The sequence below is a fragment of the Octopus sinensis genome, linkage group LG19 (assembly GCF_006345805.1).
Source record: "Octopus sinensis linkage group LG19, ASM634580v1, whole genome shotgun sequence".
NCBI lineage: Eukaryota > Metazoa > Mollusca > Cephalopoda > Octopoda > Octopodidae > Octopus > Octopus sinensis.
In genome coordinates, this window is record NC_043015.1 from 23,463,628 (window position 1) to 23,483,627 (window position 20,000).

At 54.9% G+C, this 20,000-nt stretch overlaps 2 long non-coding RNA genes and 1 other non-coding gene across 5 annotated transcripts in view; 2 read left to right on the forward strand and 1 right to left on the reverse strand.

Annotated features, from left to right (window-relative positions):
• Window positions 1–17,023, reverse strand: part of LOC118767156 — a 19,947-nt gene extending 2,924 nt beyond the window's left edge. The window contains exons 1-2 of the long non-coding RNA XR_005003057.1: window positions 16,944–17,023; window positions 11,493–11,501 (exon numbers count right to left, since the gene is read on the reverse strand). This is a non-coding gene — a long non-coding RNA (uncharacterized LOC118767156). The remainder of the gene's footprint in view (window positions 1–11,492; window positions 11,502–16,943) is intronic.
• LOC115222410 lies at window positions 15,827–15,985 on the forward strand. The gene has a single exon (XR_003882701.1). It is a non-coding gene; the product is annotated as a 5.8S ribosomal RNA (ribosomal RNA).
• Window positions 17,024–17,275: 252 nt separating the features above from the next.
• The window catches only part of LOC118767157, a 25,008-nt gene continuing 22,283 nt past the window's right edge, over window positions 17,276–20,000 (forward strand). For all 3 annotated transcript variants that reach the window (XR_005003058.1, XR_005003060.1, XR_005003059.1), the window contains exon 1: window positions 17,276–17,557. This is a non-coding gene — a long non-coding RNA (uncharacterized LOC118767157). The remainder of the gene's footprint in view (window positions 17,558–20,000) is intronic.

The window sequence follows — 20,000 nt, forward strand, 5'->3', positions numbered from 1 at the left end:
ATATATATAAGCTATGCACGTCATTTTGTGGCAGGATATGCCATACCCAGCTACTCTATCCGTTGCTCCTACAAGAATCATACTCGCAAAAGTAAAAATTTGCATAAAATGTTCGTTCCTATTTTAATGCTTGTATGAAAACAAAATAGCAATAAAAACAACACGATTATTCAAACTTTTTGTATATAAATGAATAGAAAGTAAGTGAATGCACTTTAAATCTCCATGAGATGATATCATTAACGTCATACTGTAGACTTTAACATGTCTAGACAGGATTAATCGTAAAAGGTGGCGTGTAATAAAACATCAACGTGAAATATAGAACCAATATTTGAAAGTAAATGTCTATTTGTAAATATATAGAAGATAATCGCAGACAGATTAGATCTAATCAGCTTTTATATTCCACGTTTTCCACAATTAATCTATGTTGCACGTTGTAAAATCAGCAATACTCTGAATATTATATTCAAGTCAACATTTATGTTTGCCATTTATTATAACAGGAACTGGAACGACTAAATATTTACGCCAATCTGCATAATGGAAATCGTATCAGCGCACTCAATTGCTTTTTCGATTGCATTTAATTTATATCTCAACATTTTTATTTGACTGATCGTTTATTTTGTTTAAGTGTTGTAAGTTTTTGAAAGTTACTTGTGTGTTTTTGTTAATCCGTGCTTGTGTTACAGATTCGATTCCCTGCGAGGTTATTTTCATTTCCGTTAGCATTCATAACGGCCATATTTGATCGTAACGCAAAAGGTTTTTTTTAAACAATTATTTCCGTCAAAGTGGATGCGCCGTTTCTTTGATAGAACGCTTCAAAACAGTTATCTTAAATCCTATATTCAATAATTCATCAAAACCTCTTCTATTGTCTACCTCCCGGAGGGATATGTTCAAACGTCTAATAGTTGAAATTAGGTTAAGTTGTACTTAGCAACCGTAAAGTACATCATATATAGATTGGACACGGAATTAGTCATTTCAAATAATGTATTTAAATCAACGTAGAAAGTACTCCCACATCGTTTGAAATGCTAAAACAACACTCAATTTTATCACGTCATACAGATACAATATTTAACAAGAATGTGTGGCGATTTAGATATACAAAACGGAAATCGTAGGGGTAGAATGTGTTTCATATGCCTGGTCAATTAAATCTGACCACAGCTAAACTACAATAATAAAACTAATTTATAAGTACTTTTACTCTCCGCAACAAGCCTCCACACTAAATATCGAAAACCACAGCTTGTAACTAATTATTCATTCTAATCAACGTTCATCAAGCCACCCACTTATGAATACATTAATTTTCTTTTCAGGTATGAAGCTTCTATGGCACCTTTATTTCATTAAAGAAGTAAATAATTAGCCAAAAAAATAATTTCTGTGTAATCGGTGCACCTGATAATAAAAGAAACCATTTCTTTCCAATACAACATTTTTCCGTATTAAAGCTTGCACGTACACACACACGTACACCACACGCAACCACACATACATATACACATACATTGTACATAAAAATATTGGTTAGATAAAGCGTGTAAAGTTATAATGCTTTTATATCCGCTCGACAAAGTATTGTCTCATGTTATATAAAACATAACAGTAACGTGTGATTTAAATTTTGGCTACTAAATCTATCAGGAACAGCAACCATTTAAAACTCCTTTATAGTTTACCGTTATTATTATTATTATTATTATTATTATTATTATTCTATGTTTGACTTTTGCTTTATATTTGTACAAGTTGGCTCCAAGTCTCACCCAGAGACCTCAAGAGACAACAGGGTTGGAAGTTCATGTTGTTGTTATGCCTAGTGTGCCATATATTTGGGGGGTGGGGATGTTGTACTAATGAATGTCTAAAAAAAAAAATTTTTTTTTTTTTTTTTTTAAAGCGAAAATTATGGTTGTTTTAAACCTTGAGGTTACATAGAGAGTATTTTGCGTAGGATATGAGCAGTTCCCATGAGCACTATCTTTTGAACTTCTGCCATTTTTGGGTTTCCATTTTTTTATTATTATTATTATTATTATTATTATTATATTATTATTATTATTATTATTATTATTATTATTATTATTATTATTATTATTCAGTAGTTTTATTTTTATAGCGTGCTTTCACTTCACTACCGAGCGCAGCTCTGTGTGCCTTGGGTATGTGCTGTGATTTGTGATGCTCTGATGGTTATTGTATGGAAAGTGTTCTGCGTAGGATGTGTGCAGTGCCTAGTAGTGCAATTTTCTGTATGTTATATGTGTTTGTAAGTCCTGGTGTTTTTGTTATGTATTTGTCTGAATATTTTTTTATCATGCCTAATGCACCTACTATGATAGGAATTGTTTCTGTTTTCAAATTCCACATTCTAGTTTCCAGGTCTTTGTATTTTGAGAGTTTCTCCATTTCTTTTAGAGACACGTTGTCATCTGCCGGTATTGATACATCAATTAGAAAGCATTTTTTTTCTTCATGATCTCTGACAACTATATCTGGTCTGTTGGCCTTAATTTCTCTATCTGTGTGTATCGGCATATCCCAGAGTATGGTTGCTTTCTCGTTTTCTGTGACCTTTTCTGGTGTGTGCCTATACCATCTTTTTTCTGTTGTTATTCCATAATGTTGGCATAGCTTCCAATGTATGTAGGTTCCAACTCTGTCATGTCTGTGAATATATTTCTTCTTAGCCAGGACTGGGAAGCTAGAGATAATATGATTTATTGTTTCTTGTCCATCTCCACATATTCTGCAGTTACATGTAATATTTCTTTTCATTACATGTTTTTGGTAATTTCTGGTGGGGAGGCTTTGGTCTTGTGCTGCAATTAAAAATCTCTCTGTTTCTGCTTTGAGTCCTGAGCTTCTCAACCATTGCTGGGATTTTTCTTTGCTTATTTCTTTTGCGTTTAGTTTAGTCCAGTATTTACCATGAAGGGGCTTTTCTTGCCATCGTTTTATCATGGTTCGTTGCTGTTCTATTTTTAGTTTGGATTTCATTTGTTTTATAGCTTTTGTTGTTTCTTCATCTTCTTCTTCTTCTTTTCTTCTTCTTCTCTCTTCTTCTTCTTCTTCTTCTTCTTCTTCTTCTTCTTCTTCTTCTTCTTCTCTTCTTCTTCTTCTTCTTCTTCTTCTTCATGTTTATTAGGTGGTATGATTTCTTGTTTGTATTTGTCAGCTTCCTTAAATACTGAGAACAGTTTTTTTGTTTTGCTCGTGTTTTGCCGCTATCTGGATCAGTTTTCCTTCCTTCTGAAGTAGATATTTTTGCAGTCCTATGGTGGTTATTTTATAGTAGTTTTCCAGCTGTTATTATTATTATTATTATTATTATTATTATTATTATTATTATTATTATTATATTATTATTATCATTATTGTAATTATTATTATTATTATTATTATCATTATTATTATTATTATAATTATCATTATCATTATCATTATCATTATCATCATCATCATCATCATCCTCATCACCATCGTCATCATCATCATCATCATCATTATCATCGTCATCGTCATCATCATCATCATCGTCGTCATCATCATCATCATCATCATCATCATCATCATCATCATCATCATTATGATTATCATGTGTTTTTCTTCTTTCAAATTTGCTACCATTTCTTGCCAAGTGTATTCCCGACTCCTAGGGCAAAGAAACTCATAGTATACATTGGTAGGCCATTAAACTAAACTCACTAATTCGTTCGTTTTTTTTAGAAATAAAGTTAAATTAGAATACATGGGTAGTAATAGTTCTCACATCGACAATGCTCTTCCCAATACCTGTGATGTACCAGTTAAGAAAATCTTTTGCACTTCTTGCAGGGATGGTAAGCCAGGGATCATTCTCATATAATTTTCGGTTCCCTTATTGATCATTCCTAGTGCTCCTACGATCACTGGTATTGTAACCGCCTTGAGATGCCACATTTTCTCAATTTCAATGAGTAGGTCTTTATATTTTCTGAGCTTGTCAAACTCTTTCGCTGAGATATTATGATCACAGGGGATGCTCATGTCGATCAATAGGCAAACTTCATTGTTTTGGTCTTTCACAACAATATCCGGTTTATTGGCTTTGATGGTTCGGTCTGTATGTACTGGAAAGTCCCACAGAATCGTTACATTTTCTCCTTCAGTTACAGCTTCAGGGTGGTGATTATACAACATGTCGGCAGTTTTGATAGTGTAATGCCGACTTATTAGCCAGAGTAAATATTGGCCAACTCTGTCATGTCTTAATTTATACTCCACTGGTGCTAAGACTTTACATCCAGAAATGAGGTGGTCCACTGTTTCAATCATGTCGTTGCAGAATCGGCATTTTGGGTCTGCTCCATTTTTCATCACATAGGCCTGGTAGTTCCGGGTTAATAGGCTTTGATCTTGAGCAGCCAGGATGAAACCTTCGCTCTCTGCTTTTAGCCCTGAGCTCCGTAGCCACTGATGGGTTTGCTTCTGGTCAACATCAGCTTGTTTGCTACGGGCCACATATTTGCCGTGCAGAGGTTTCTCCTCCCACCTATCAGCCAATTGCTCGTGCGCTTTTTTCTTTGCCATTATTTTCACCTTCTTTGCAACAATAGTTGCCGTATTTCCCTCGGGTTGTTCAGTTTGGGTATCCTGCACGAGATCATTAGCAAATGTTTTGCTTTCCTTTATGATAGAATGAAGCTTCTTTCGTCTCTCGTGATTTTCCACGAGCTTTAGCATCCAGTCATTCGTTATTTCAAGATATTTGGCCAGTCCAATTGTGGTTGTTTTGTAAGCTAGTTCAAATTGGATCAGGCCTCGACCTCCTTGGACTCTGAGTAGGTAAAGGCGATATACGACTGCATTGGGTGGTGCATCCTATTACAAACTCCAGCTTGCGTATTTTCCTATCTATTTTCTTTACTTCACTCATATTCCGTTCAATACATTGTAGCTATAAGTAACAACTGGAACTGCTAAGGAATTTATAGCTAACACCTTGTTACGTGCATTTAGTTCAGATTTCAGACTGCTCGAACAATCTCCTATAACATTCCCTCCTCCTGATCTTCGCTTCATGCTTCATGCTGAATACCAGAGCCTTCATTTATCCCTAAATATTTGTAGGTTTGTTCTTGCTCAAGCTCTCTTATGACTGTGTCAACATCTAACACGACTGAATTTGTGGTCTTCACTTTCCCTTTCTGGAAAGTGACCTTGGCACACTTCTCAAGCCCAAACACTATCCCGTTGTCATCACTGAATGCTTTCACAGTGCGCAATAGACCTTCAAGATTATTATCGTCTTTACCATAGAGTTTTAAGTCATCCGTATAAAATAGATGGCTTTTTTTTTATTGACAATTTTATACCCATACCCTGTTCTGTTTAATTCACTTGTAAGGGGTATTAGGGCTATGCAGAATATTAGAGGTGGAAGTGAGTCACCTTGAAAAATTCCACAGTTGATCTTTATATTCTCTGAGGCAAGTATCCATTAAAGTGGTATAATTGGAGATTCGTATTCCACAACGACATATTATGCTTCAGGAAGCTTGAAATCTCTGGGGAAATTTTGAAGATGTCCAGCGATTTCAAGATATATATGAATGCGGTATACTGTCGAAGGCCTTTTTATAGTCAATTCAGCGGAGCTGAGATTTCTGCGCTTGTGTGACAGTTCTCAAGGATCATACGACTAATTAGCATTGATCTTTGCATCCGTATGAGCCTCGGCGCACCCTTTTTTCAATGGGGAAAATATCGTTCTTCTCCATGAATGCATATGTTTTCTCCGCCAGGATAGATGTTAGGATTTTATACGTGGTGGATAAACAGGTTATAGGCTGATAGTTTTTTGGGTGTTTGGTTTCGTTATTCTTTGGGAGTAGGTAAGTAATACCACTTGCTAATCATTCAGGTGTTTTCACTTTGGGTCGCTCATAATTCCATTGAGCAGCTGAATTAGCTTACCGTGTGCACATGGGAGCGATGAGAGCCAGAAATTCGGCACCCTATTTTTACCGGGGGATTTCCAATTATGGGCCTTCGTGAGTGCCTTTCTTAGGTCTGCTATTGTGATGTCTTCCCATGCTTGTTGTTGTAAATTTTGGTAGGATCCTTCAGTTTGTATAATCCAGTCTGCATTTATGTTGTACATCTCGTTACTCCAAATCCTTTTCCAAATCGCTTTCTCCCGTTCGGCCACGCCCGCGGGTCCGTTAGCGGCAGGCCTGCGCCTGTCGCCCGTTCCTCCGCCGCGCTACCGTGCCCGAAATCGAAAGAACGAACCCAAGCCCGCGGTGCGGCCCACGGACGCGTGGACGTAGCCGCCACCGATGCCGGAAGGCGTTCACGAGATACTCACGCGGTCGATACGGAGACGCGGTCCGTCCCGTAAAATCCCGAAGGATGACAAACTGCGGCTAGCACGAGGTGGCGGCGGGAGGCCTGCGCCGGTCGCCCGATGCTCCGCCGCCCAGACGTGACCGAAATCGAAAGCACGAACCCAAGCTCGCGTCGTTGCCCACGTACGCGTGGACGCAGCCGCCAGCGATGCCGATGTTGCGAGGTACGGGCGTTCGATACGGCGACGCGGGCCGTCTCGTAAATTCCCGAAAGATGGACAAACTGCGGCCGCCTTCGCCCGCGCCTCCGCGGCGCTACCGCGAGGCTGAAATTCGGCTTGAGCGAAGCTTGCGCTCTCGCCCACGTACACGTGGACGTAGGCGCGATCGATGCCGTCAGTCGCCGGGAGTGCGTGGCGACATGCACCGGGTAAAAACAGCGACGTGGTCCGACCCGTGAGCTAAGGAGGTGCTCGGACCGTAAGCAAACGGATCGACCCCGGCTGGATAGTCACGCCTCTAGGTGACCGTCGCACCCCAAGGGGGTCAAGACTATATTGAGGGCTTGCAGTCGGCAGGTTTCATGCCTCGGGGACCGTTCGGCAGGATGCCAGAGACGTCAGCCTGCGACGCCGTCAGCCCGGCGGGTGGCCGCCGCCTTCGCGCCGCCTCGCTTTCTCCCGTTCGTCCGCGAGCCGCGGGGCCGTTACCGGCAGACCCGCGCCGGTCGCCCGTTCCTCCGCCGCGCTACCGTGCCCGAAACCGAAAGAACGAACCCACGCTCGCGGTACGGCCCACGGACGCGTGGACGTAGCCGCCACCGATGTCGGAAGGGCGTTTACGAGATGCACGCCGTCGATACGGCGACGCGATCCGTCCCGTAAAAACCCGAAAGATGGCAAACTGCGGCTAGCACGGTCGCCCGTTGCTCCGCCGCCCTAACGTGCCCGAAATCGAAAGAACGAACTTGAGCGTGCGGTCTCGCCCACGTACGCGTGGACGTAGCCGCGACCGATGTCGCGAGGTGCGGGCGTTCGATGCGGCGACGCGGTCCGTCCCGTAAATTCCCGAAAGATGACAAACTGCGGCCGGTGCAGGCAACGGCCGATAGCGGCGGCCATGCGCCCGCCTTCTACCGCCTTCGTCCGCAGCTCCGCCGCGCGACCGCGAGGTTCAAGCGGGGGGACTCGAGCGAAACCTGCGCTCTCGCCCACGTACACGTGGACGTAGGCGCGATCGATGCCGTCAGTCGCCGGGAATGCGTGGCGATATGCACCGGGCAAAAACAGCGACGTGGTCCGACCCGTGAGTTACGGAGGTGCTCGGACCGTAAGCAAACGGATCGGCCCCGGCTGGATAGTCACGCCTCTAGGTGACCGTCGCACCCCAAGGGGGTCAAGACTATATTGAGGGCTTGCAGTCGGCAGGTTTCATGCCTCGGGGACCGTTCGGCAGGATGTTTTAGACGTCAGCCTACGACGCCGTCTACCCGGCGGGCCGCCGCCGCCTTCGCGCCGCCGCCTTCGCGCCGCCGCCTTCGCGCCGCCTCGCTTTCTCCCGTTCCTCCACGCCCCGCGGGGCCGTTAGCGGCAGGCCTGCGCCTGTCGCCCGTTGCTCCGCCGCGCTACCGTGCCCGAAATCGAAAGAACGAACCCAAGCCCGCGGTGCGGCCCACGGACGCGTGGACGTAGCCGCCAGCGATGCCGGAAGGCGTTCACCAGATGCACGCGCTCGATACGGCGACGCGGTCCGTCCCGTAAAATCCCGAAAGATGACAAACTGCGGCTAGCGCGATGTAGCGGCAGGCCTGCGCAAGGCCTGCGCCGGTCGCCCGCGTCTCCGCCGCCGAACCGTGCGTGGAATCGAAAGCACGAAACTAAGCGGGCGGTGTCGGCCACGTACGCGTGGACCTAGCCGCGACCGATGTTGCGAGGTACACGGGCGTTCGATACGGCGACGTGGTCCGTCTCGTAAATTCCCGAAAGATGACAAACTGCGGCCGGAGCCGGTAGCGGCGTGCCTTCGTCCGCGCCTCCGCCGCGCTACCGCGAGGCCGAAGCGGAGATTGAGCGAAGCTGGCGCTCTCGCCCACGTACACGTGGACGTAGGCGCGATCGATGCCGTCAGTCGCCGGGAGTGCGTGGCGATATGCACCGGGTAAAAACAGCGACGTGGTCCGACCCGTGAGTTAAGGAGGTGCTCGGACCGTAAGCAAACGGATCGGCCCCGGCTGGATAGTCACGCCTCTAGGTGACCGTCGCACCCCAAGGGGGTCAAGACTATATTGGGGGCTTGCAGTCGGCAGGTTTCATGTCTCGGGGACCGTTCGGCAGGACGCCAGAGACGTCAGCCTGCGACGCCGTCAGCCCGGCGGGTGGCCGCCGCCTCGCTTTCTCCCGTTCGTCCGCGAGCCGCGGGGCCGTTAGCGGCAGGCCCGCGCCGGTCGCCCGTTCCTCCGCCGCGTTACCGTGCCCGAAACCGAAAGAACGAACCCACGCTCGCGGTTCGGCCCACGGACGCGTGGACGTAGCCGCCACCGATGTTGGAAGGGCGTTCACGAGATGCACGCCGTCGATACGGCGACGCGGTCCGTCCCGTAAAAACCCGAAAGATGGCAAACTGCGGCTAGCACGGTCGCCCGTTGCTCCGCCGCCCTAGCGTGCCCGAAATCGAAAGAACGAACTTGAGCGTGCGGTCTCGCCCACATACGCGTGGACGTAGCCGCGACCGATGCCGGAAGGGCGTTCACGAGATGCACGCCGTCGATACGGCGACGTGGTGCGTCCCGTGAAAACACGAAAGATGGCAAACTGCGGCTAGCACGGTCGCCCGTTGCTCCGCCGCCCAGACGTGCCCGAAATCCAAAGAGCGAACCTAAGCTCGCGGTGCGACCCCAGTAAGCGTGGACGTAGCCGCGACCGACGTCGCGACGTGCGGGCGTTCGACGCGATCCGTCCCGTAAATTCCCGAAAGATGACAAAGTGCGGCCGGTGCAGGCAACGGCCGATTGCGGCCGGCATGCGCCCGCCTTCTACCGCCTTCGCCCGCGCATCCGCCGCGCTACAGAGAGGCTCGACTGGGACTCGAGCGAAGCTCGCGCTCTCGCCCGCGTACACGTGGACGTAGGCGCGATCGATGCCGTCAGTCGCCGGGAGTGCGTGGCGATATGCACCGGGTAAAGACAGCGACGTCGTCCGACCCGTGAGTTAAGGAGGTGCTCGGACCGTAAGCAAACGGATCGGCCCCGGCTGGATAGTCACGCCTCTAGGTGACCGTCGCACCCCAAGGGGGTCAAGACTATATTGAGGGCTTGCAGTCGGCAGGTTTCATGCCTCGGGGACCGTTCGGCAGGATGCCAGAGACGTCAGCCTGCGACGCCGTCAGCCCGGCGGGTGACCGCCGCCTTCGCGCCGCCTCGCTTTCTCCCGTTCGTCCGCGAGCCGCGGGGCCGTTAGCGGCAGGCCCGCGCCGGTCGCCCGTTCCTCCCGCGCTACCGTGCCCGAACCGAAAGAACGAACCCCACCTCGCGGTACGGCCACGGACGCGTGGACGTAGCCGCGACCAATGCTGGAAGGCGTTCACGAGATGCACGCCGTCGATACGGCGACGCGGTCCGTCCCGTAAAAACCCGAAAGATGGCAAACTGCGGCTAGCACGGTCGCCCGTTGCTCCGCCGCCCAGACGTGCCCGAAATTCGAAAGAACGAACCTAAGCTCGCGGTGCGACCCCCGTACGCGTGGACGTAGCCGCCACCGATTCCGGAAGGCGTTCACGAGATGCACGCCGTCGATACGGCGACGCGGTCCGTCCCGTAAAAACCCGAAAGATGGCAAACTGCGGCTAGCACGGTCGCCCGTTGCTCCGCCGCCCAGACGTGCCCGAAATTCGAAAGAACGAACCTAAGCTCGCGGTGCGACCCCCGTTCGCGTGGACGTAGCCCCCACCGGTGCCGAAAGGCGTTCACGAGATACCGGCGCTCGATAGGAGTACGTGGTCCGTCCCGTAAAATCCCGAAAGATGACAAACTGCGGCTAGCACGAGGTAGCGGCGGAAGGCGTGCGCCGGTCGCCCGCGTCTCCGCCGCCGCCCTACCGTGCGTGAAATCGAAAGCACGAACTCGAGCGTGCGGTCTCGCCCGCGTACGCGTGGACGTAGCCGCGACCGATGTCGCGACGTGCGGGCGTTCGATGCGGCGACGCGGTCCGTCCCGTAAATTCCCCGAAAGATGACAAAGTGAGGCCGGTGCAGGCAACGGCCGATTGCGGCGGGCATTCGCCCGCTTTCTACCGCCTTCGCCCGCAGCTCCGCCGCGCTACCGCGAGGCTCGATTGGGACTCGAGCGAAACTCGCGCTCTCGCCCACGTGCACGTGGACGTAGGCGCGATCGATGCCGTGAGCAAGGAGGTGCTCGGACCGTAAGCAAACGGAGCGGCCCCGGCTGGATAGTCACGCCTCTAGGTGACCGTCGCACCCCAAGGGGGTCCAGACTGATATGTAGGGTTGTGGTTGATCGGCATAGGTTAGCGTCTCGGAAGGATGTCCACGTAGCTCCTTTTCTGATGACGGTTAGCTCCCCGTTTGCCGGTGCAAGATCGATTCTACACGGCCGGCGCGTCCTCGAATTTCCGCCGCCGAACCGCCCGCCTTTCAGACGCTGCGTTCGCCCGCCCGTTGACGCCCGCGTTTGCCCGCCTTCGCCCGCCTTCGCCCGTCTTCGCCCGCCTTCGCCCGCCTTTTGAAGCTCGCCTTCGTCCGCCTTCGCCCGCCTCTGGACGTCCGCTTCTTCACGCCCGCCTATTAGACGCTGCGTTCTACCCGCATCTTTCGACGCACGCCTTCGCCCGCCTTTCAGACGCCGCTGCGTTCGCCCGACCCTTTCGACGCACGCGTTTGCCTGCCCGCCCGCCCGCCCGCCTTCCTTCCTTCGCTCGCCCGCCGGCAACCGCCGAACGACATAGGTGGACCGCCTTCCTTCCTTCGCTCGCCCGGCGGCAACGGCCGAACGACATAGGTGGACCGCCTGGAAGGGATGTTGTCGGCGCTCCTTTCTGCCAACGGTTGGCTCCCTTATTGCCGGTGCAAGGTCGACTCTACACGGCTGGTGCGTCCTCGAATGTCTGCCGCCGCCGCCGCCACACCGCCCGCCTTTTAGACGCGCTCCCTCGACGCCCGCGTCTGCCCGCCTCTTCACGCTCGCCGGTTCGTCCTCCCGCAATCGAATCGCTTCTCGTTACCGCGCTTTCTTTTTTTCTTTTCTTCCTTCCGACCCCCGGCCTCGTCTTCGCCGCCGAGGACCCGGTCAGGTTACGCCGCTGACCTCGTGTCGCGTCGCCGTCGGCGCGGCGGACGGGCTAGCCGTCGCTTCCCGTTCCGCCACAGGCGACGCGGCGTCTCCGAAAGAGTGCGGTGCCGTGTCCGTCCCTTCTTCCCTGGACGGAACCGTGGCTTCAACTCCGGGTTTCGCTGCCTCGTAGCGTTTCTGCAGCTTTTTCTTTCCCTTCCCGGCATCACCCCGCCTTGGCGCGCGTCGTTTTCGTGCGACCACCGTCATGGCACTCGCTCGTTGACCGCAGTCCGGACGCAGTTCGTCGCAGCCGTTTCGAAAGGATCGGGTGGAGGAAGCGACGACGACGACGACCACCGACGCGTAGGGCGCCGGGCGAGTCTAGAAGCTGCAGCGGGCCCGCGCCAATCGCCGCTGCCCCTCTCGTCTGCCGACCTAGTCGCTGGCCTTCTTCGCCTTCTCCTCTCTTCCCTCTTCCGCCCGGAACCGGCCCCCACTTCGAATCGACCCGCACCGGAGCCCGTCCGCAGCGGCCCCGGTGTGCGGCAGTCGGATCGCAAACCGTTTCTTGTATCGCGAACGCTTCTTCGCGCGTCGACCCGTGTTGTTTTCGCCTCTTCTCCTCCTCTTCCTCCTCCGGGACGACGAGGAGGAGCTGGCGCGCGCGTATACGAACGGCGGCCGAACTCGCGAGCGCCCTCGCGCCTCTCTGTTTTCGGCCCCTCCGATTCCTTTCGTTCTCGTTTCCGATCGGCGGCTGCTTCCCGAGCTTCCGCCGCCGCCGCGCGCTTCGTTCTCTCGAAACGTAACGTCGGTGATACCTGGTTGATCCTGCCAGTAGTCATATGCTTGTCTCAAAGCTTAAGCCATGCAAGTGTAAGTTCATGCCGTAAACGAATGGTGAAACCGCGAATGGCTCAGGAACCGGACCTAATCCTCGGGACCGTATTCTTCCACCGCGAGGAGAGTGGATAACTGTGGCAATTCTAGAGCTAATACATGCAACCGAAGCCGCGATCGCAGGTCGCACCCGGGCGTCGGGCTCGAAAACGGCGTTCGGCAGCCGTCGCTTTTTTCGCGGCGTCGCCGGCGTCCGCTCGGCCGGATCTGGGGCGGCGCATCCGCGCCCGTCCCTCCCGGTCGCGACGATACGGTCGGCCTTCCGCATTGGTCGCGGCGCAAATATTAGACTGAGACCGACGCGTACGGGCCGTCGCAGCAGCCGCCGCGCCTTCCGCGCGCGGGTCTTAGGCGTGCGGCGGCTTCACGCCCTTCGATTTTGGTGACTCTGGATAACTGTCAGTACGATCGCACGGGCTAGTATCGCACTAGCCTTCGCGCGACGGGTCCCCCGCGAGTCCGCCCTATCAACTGTCGACGGCCCGGTCAGTGCCGACCGTGGTGGCAACGGGTAACGGGGAATCAGGGTTCGATTCCGGAGAGGGAGCATGCGAAACGGCTACCACATCCAAGGAAGGCAGCAGGCGCGCAAATTACCCACTCCCGGCACGGGGAGGTAGTGACGAAAAATAACGACGCGGGACTCTGTCGAGGCCCCGCGATCGGAATGAGTACACTTCAAATCCGTTAACGAGGATCGACCGGAGGGCAAGTCTGGTGCCAGCAGCCGCGGTAATTCCAGCTCCCGTAGCGTATATTAAAATTGTTGCGTTTGAAAAGCTCGTAGTCGGAATTCGGGTCTCGAAAACGTGCCCCAGCACGTTCGGGGCGACGGCGCCGTCGCAGGCGCGCTTCTGGCGCGTCCGCTTCGGTCGTCCGTTCGCACTCCCGGCCCTATTCGCCGGTGCGTGCGCGGTCGGGCCGCGGAGCTCTGCTCGCGTCGCCGCCGCGACTCGGCACCGCCGTTCAGCGATCGTCTTCGCCCGCGTCGCGTCGCGTCCGGTTCATGCCTGCGCCTTCAACGGCGCGGGTCGGTCAGGCGTGCGCGCGGGAGCCACGAGGCGGGTGCGCTATTGGGCGGCGTCGTCGCCGTTCGCGTTCTAGCGGTAGTAGCGCGTCCACCTCCCGGTCGTTTCGGCCCGCACGGTTCCTCCGAGGGTGCTCTTCGCCGAGTGTCCGAGGCGGCCGGTACGTTCACTGTGAAAAAATTAGAGTGCTCAGAGCGAGCCCCGCCGGCTTGCATACGAAAAGCATGGAATGATGGAAAATGGCCTCGTCCGCGCGTCATCCGTCGGTCTCCGTTCACGACGAGGCAATGATCGATGGGAGCGATCGGGGCCACTCGTATTGCGACGTTAGAGGTGAAATTCTTGGATCGTCGCAAGACGCACTGCAGCGACGGCGTGTGGCAAGCACGTTTTCCTCGATCAAGAGCGAAAGTCGGAGGTTCGAAGACGATCAGATACCGTCGTAGTTCCGACCGTAAACGATGCCGACTGGCGCTCCGCCGGCGTTCGCTTCGATGACCCGGCGGGGAGCCTGCGCGGGAAACCATAGTCGGTTCCGGGGGGAGTATGGTTGCAAAACAGAAACTTAAAGGAATTGACGGAAGGGCACCACCAGGAGTGGAGCCTGCGGCTTAATTTGACTCAACACGGGAAAACTCACCCGGTCCGGACACCGGTAGGATTGACAGATCGATAGCTCTTTCTCGATTCGGTGGGTGGTGGTGCATGGCCGTTCTTAGTTGGTGGAGCGATCCGTCTGGTTGATTCCGATAACGAACGAGACTCCGGCCTGCTAACTAGCGCGTCGATTAGTGCTTTTCCGTCGTCGGTAGCTCCGCGCGCGGCCCGGGCTTCCCGTTGCCGCCGCTCTCCTTCGCGTCCGGCGCTGCGGCCGCGTCCGGCTGCCGTCCCCCGTTCGCGGGGGTTCGGTCGCGGCGTGGTTGCGGCGTCGGTTGCGGAGCGGCGGCGGTGACCCGGTCGGCTCGGCCCGCGCGAGCCCGGCGGCGGCACGCCGTCGCGTCCGGGCCAGTCGGTTGGCGAACGCAGCGCTTCTTAGAGGGACGGGCGGCAGAAAGCCGCACGAGGCGGAGCGATAACAGGTCTGTGATGCCCTTAGATGTCCGGGGCCGCACGCGCGCTACACTGGAGGTATCAGCGGGCGCATCTCCCCCGGCCCGAGAGGGTCGGGAAACCTCTGAACCACCTCCCGTGATAGGGATCGGGGCCTGGAACCAACCCCGTGAACGTGGAATTCCCGGTAAGCGCGGGTCATCAGCCCGCGTCGATCACGTCCCTGCCCTTTGTACACACCGCCCGTCGCTACTACCGATCGAACGGTCCGGTGAGGTCCTCGGATCTGGCCGACGAGTCCGCTTACGCGCGGCGGCGTTCCGCGCCGTCGTCGGCGCGTTCTCTGATGGCCCGGAGAAGACGACCGAACCCGATCGCTTAGAGGAAGTAAAACTCGTAACAAGGTTTCCGTAGGTGAACCTGCGGAAGGATCATTAGCGCCGTGTTCTCGAAGTAGAGAAGAAGAAAATAGACATTCGCGATCCGCCCGATTTCTTTTATTTTTTTACAAGTCGCGGCCGGGACCCTCGCCCGAGTACCACCGAATGCTCTTGATTCGGCCCTCTAACAGCGCAGCAGTAGCGGTCGCGTGACAGCCCGCCGTCACACGCCGCGACACGCCGCGACTCTCTGCTGCCGACCGCGCAACCACCCTGCCGGCGTCGGCCCGCCCTCATGGCGCTCGGACGACGGGGCTTGCACGCTTTGCGAGCTCCATGACCATTTCTCTCTTCCTTCCTGCCTCGCCGACCGCGCGATTCGGCCGACCGCCGCCCGGCGCGCAGTCTCTTCGCGAGACTTGCCGAGCCGAAAGTCGCGGCCGGGCCCCCTCGCCCGAGTACCACCGAATGCTCTTGATTCGGCCCTCTAACAGCGCAGCAGTAGCCGTCGCGGCAGCCCGCCGACACGCCGCGACTCTCTGCTGCCGACCGCGCAGCCACCCTGCCGGCGTCGGCCCGCCCTCATGGCGCTCGGACGACGGGGCTTGCACGCTTTGCGAGCTCCATGACCATTTCTCTCTTCCTTCCTACCTCGCCGTTGGCGTCGGCAGTGGCGCGCTTCGTTCCGCTGTCGACGCCTTCGAATCTCATTTTGTTTTTTCCGTCGCGCGGCGCCGGCCTCCTATCGGGGGCCGCTGCCGCTTTCCTTTTTTTTTTTTTTTTTTTTCTTTCCGTACGTCTAGCGCGTAGTAGTAGCAAATATACCGAAACCCTGGACGGGGGATCACTCGGCTCGTCCGTCGATGAAGAGCGCGGCTATCCGCGTGAACTGATGCGAATTGCAGGACTCAGTGAACATCGACACCTCGAACGCACATTGCGGCCCCGGGATCCTATCGTCCCGGGGCCCCGTCCGGTCGAGAGGCGGTCAAGACACGAAAACGCAGTCCGCCGAAGCCTTTGGCTGCGGCGGGGAGTCGGGAGTCGCAGGAAAGGGCGGCGCTCGCCGCCAGGCCCGCACTATATCTCGCGCGCGAGCCGCCGCCGCTCGATCGTCCGTCTCCCGTAATGCCAGACCGTCATCGTTGCGAAGCGCTGTTGCGGAGGAGGGAGCCCGCCGAAGTGCGGAAGCAGAGGAGTAAGGGATCAGTAGCAGGAACGACAACGACGACACGGCGAGGCCCCTCGTCGCGTCCGCGTCTTCCTCTGCGTTCCTCTCCGAGCGACCGCCGCCCTCCGTCGCTGCCGCCGCCGCCGTCTCGTCTTTCGGCGTTCGCTCTGTGGGAATATCTCTTTCGTGCGAGCGTTCGTGCCGATCGACAGCGGTGGTGTGCGCGCCGGTAGTAGCAGGCAGCAGCCGTCTCTTTTGCAGCATCTCCTTTTTTTTTTATTCACGCTGCCCTCGACTCGGACGCGATTACCCGCCGAACTTAAGCATATCGCTAAGCGGAGGAAAAGAAACCAACCGGGATTCCCTAAGTAACGGCGAGTGAACCGGGAGAAGCCCAACGCCGAATCTCGTCGGCCGCGCCGGTCGTCGAGAGCTGTGGCGCAAGGGTCGTACACGGTCGATCGTTTCGCCCGGCTAGGTTCGGAGTCCCCTCGATCGGGGCTGCCCAGAGCGGGTGCCAGGCCCATTCGGAGCCGGCGGCGATCGGCGGTGTTCATCGGCCCGAGAGTCGGGTTGCTTGGGAACACAGCCCAAAGCGGGTGGTAAGCTCCATCCAAGGCTAAATACGGGGACGAGTCCGATAGCCGACAAGTACCGCGAGGGAAAGTTGAAAAGAACTTTGGAGAGAGAGTTCAAGAGACCGTGAAACCGCCCAGGGGTAAACGGGTAGGACCGCTCACCGCGATCGCGAGGGGACTCAGTCCGCTGCTTCACGCCGAGGCGCCGTCGTCGTCGACGAACGCGCCGGTGGCGGCCGCTCGTTCCGCGGGCGGTCGTCTGCCGCCTCGTCGGCGTTCGATTCCCGGGGCGCCGGCATCGGACGCACTTCCCCTCCGATCCGTCGTCGCGACCCGTTTCCCGTCGGGCCGGTAGGCGCGCGGCGTCCGCAGGTCGCAGACGAGAGCCCCGTCGCCGCCGCGCAAGCGGCGGTCGGTGGGATCCACGCGCTCTTCTCGACCGGGCCCGTCGCTCCACGTAAAGCGCAGGCACGGCTAACCGACGGAGACGGGCAAACGCACCTCGCCCTTAGCACGAACGACGCAGCGAGTCGCGCGCGGCCTCTTTGCGGAGGTCGCGAGCGACGCGGCCGCCCGCGCGCCGCGACTGCGCGGAAACCCTCGCAAGGGGGGCGACGCGAATTGCGGTCGCGGGACACCTTCCGCTCGAAAAGCCGCCCGCTGCCGCCGGTCAGCGACGAGCATCGGCAACCTACCCGACCCGTCTTGAAACACGGACCGAGGAGTCCCAGTCGACTGCGAATCGTTGGAGCCTTTCACTTCGCGAACTCCGACGGCACAGCGAAAGCGAGAACGTGACACGACGTCGCCGTCTCGCTTCGGCGGGACGGCACTTCGAAGCATCGTTCCCGGGTCGGGTCCGCGCGTTCGCCGCGACGTTCGCGTCCTCCGGCGTTCCCGCTCCGACTCAGGTGTAGCAGGCGGCCGGGGACCCGAAAGATGGCGATCCACGCCCGGTCGGGACGAAGCCAGAGGAAACTCTGGTGGAAGTCCGAAGCGCCTCTGACGTGCAAATCGATCGTCGGAACCGGGTGTAGGGGCGAAAGACCAATCGAGCCGTCTAGTAGCTGGTTCCCTCCGAAGTTTCCCTCAGGATAGCTGGCGCCAGCGGGAGAACGACACGCAATTCCGTCCGGTAAAGCGAACGACTGGAGGCCCCGGGGACGTTGACGGCCTCGATCTACTCTCGAACTCGGAACGGGCGAAACGGGCCGCTCCTCTCTCGATCGGAGGCGGCCGCCGTTATGCGACGACGAATGCACGGTGCCAAGTGGGCCACTTTTGGGAAGCAGAACTGGTGATGTGGGATGAACCGAACGTCCGGCTAAGGTGCCCTACGCTTCGCCCATTAGATCCCCGAAAGGGTGTCGGTCGATATAGACAGCAGGACGGTGGCCATGGAAGTCGGAATCCGCTCAGGATTGTGTAACAACTTACCTGCCGAATCGACCGGCCCCGAAAATGGATGGCGCTGGAGCGAGCGACCGATGCCGGACCGGCCGGGCGACAGGTTGCGCGATCGCCGGCGAGGCGACTTTCCGATGCCCGGTCGAGTAGGAGGGCGCCGCGGCGTGCATGGAAGCCGCGGGCGCGAGCCCGGGTGAAGCCGACCGCGGGTGCAGATCTCGGTGGTAGTAGCAAATATTCGAACGAGACCTTCGAAGACCGAAGTGGAGAAGGGTTCCGTGCCAACGGCGGTCGAGCACGGGTCAGTCGGTCCTAAGAAGCGGGCGAAAGCTTCCACGAAAGGCGCCGGATCCGTCGTTTAGAAAGAAGAAGAACTCCCGTAGTTCGATATCGAGTTACGCGGCCGGCCTCGCATCGAAAGGGAATCGGGTTAATATTCCCGAACCCGAACTCGGAGAGTGCCCGTCCGTCGGCGGGAACGCGGCGTGCTCTTCCTAGCAGCGCGTCCGTCGTCGAAGCCGGCGGCCGGGCGAAGCAGCGGCAACTCAAGCGAGCCCGGAGACGTTGCCGGGAGCCCCGGGAAGAGTTCTCTCTTCTTCGTAAAGGACCGCGTCCGTGGAATCGGCTCGTCCGGAGATACGGATATGGTACCTGTAGAGCGCGGCGTCCGGTGCGCTCTCGGCGGCCCTGGAATATCCGGGTCCGTAACGAATCGCAGCTCTCGAGTCGGTCCGTACCCACCATCCGCAGCAGGTCTCCAAGGTGTACAGCCTCTCGTCGATAGCGCCAATGTAGGTAAGGGAAGTCGGCAAAATGGATCCGTACCTTCGGAAGAAGGATTGGCTCCGAGGACCGGGTCGGTCGGGCCGTGTGTGTCGCCTCGCTCCCGCGCGGCCGCGTCGCCGTTCGCTCGGCGTCGCGCCGCCGGGCGCCGGAACACGTCTTCACGCGAAGCGGCGGACCGGTACGGGGCTGTAGCGTTGGCGTCGGACTCGGCATCCCGGTGCGCCCCATTTTTCCGGCGGTCGTCGCAGCGTCGGCGGGCAACCCGCTACGCGCCGGTGCGCGGTCGCGCCTTCGGTCAACGCGGGTCGGCTTCTACGCGCGCGTTCTTTCCTTCCGCTGCGCTGCGTTTTGAACTTCTTCCATGGGAGGCGGGTCTGTAACGGTTACTTTCTCCTTCCGTATTTCTCTGTAGAATTTTTTGGCATTGGATGTGAACAGCTTATTTTGCTTGTAAAACTTGTTTCTCTTCTCAAATCTTCGTATTCTTTGAGCTTTTGCTTGGACTTTTTGTTTCAGCGTTTCTTTTATTGATATCACTTCTTCTCTTGGTGAGGATCCAAATTTTCTCTTCATCTTTCTTCCTGTTCTGGATCTTACATCATTTCCACATATTAGTTCATTTAATATTGATATTTCCCCTCTCATAAATTCAATCTCTTTTTCAATTTTACTTCTCCAGGTTTGATTTCTTCCCAGGTTTGGTTTTCTTTGTTTTTTGGGGGGCATACAGCTGGTTTCAATTGCCCTAGCAGAAGCGTAAATAATTTCATTTAACTCAGTAAAATTAGGTTTTAATTCTTGTATTATTTCATTTGTTACATAGTTGCCAATTTGGATTTGTGTTTTATTTTGGTTTGTATTTGAGAGTTTATGAAGTGGTTCTCTATCATTCATACTTGCATGTCTTACAACTTCAAGCGTATTCAGGATTTTCTGCCTCATTTCTGCCATAGACTCTCTGTGTTCTTCAGCAAATGCGAGATCTTCAGTTACTGTTGTTTTATCATTTTCCTGGCTATCTTTAACAGGTTCAATAGAATTTCTTGTATCTTCAGGCCTT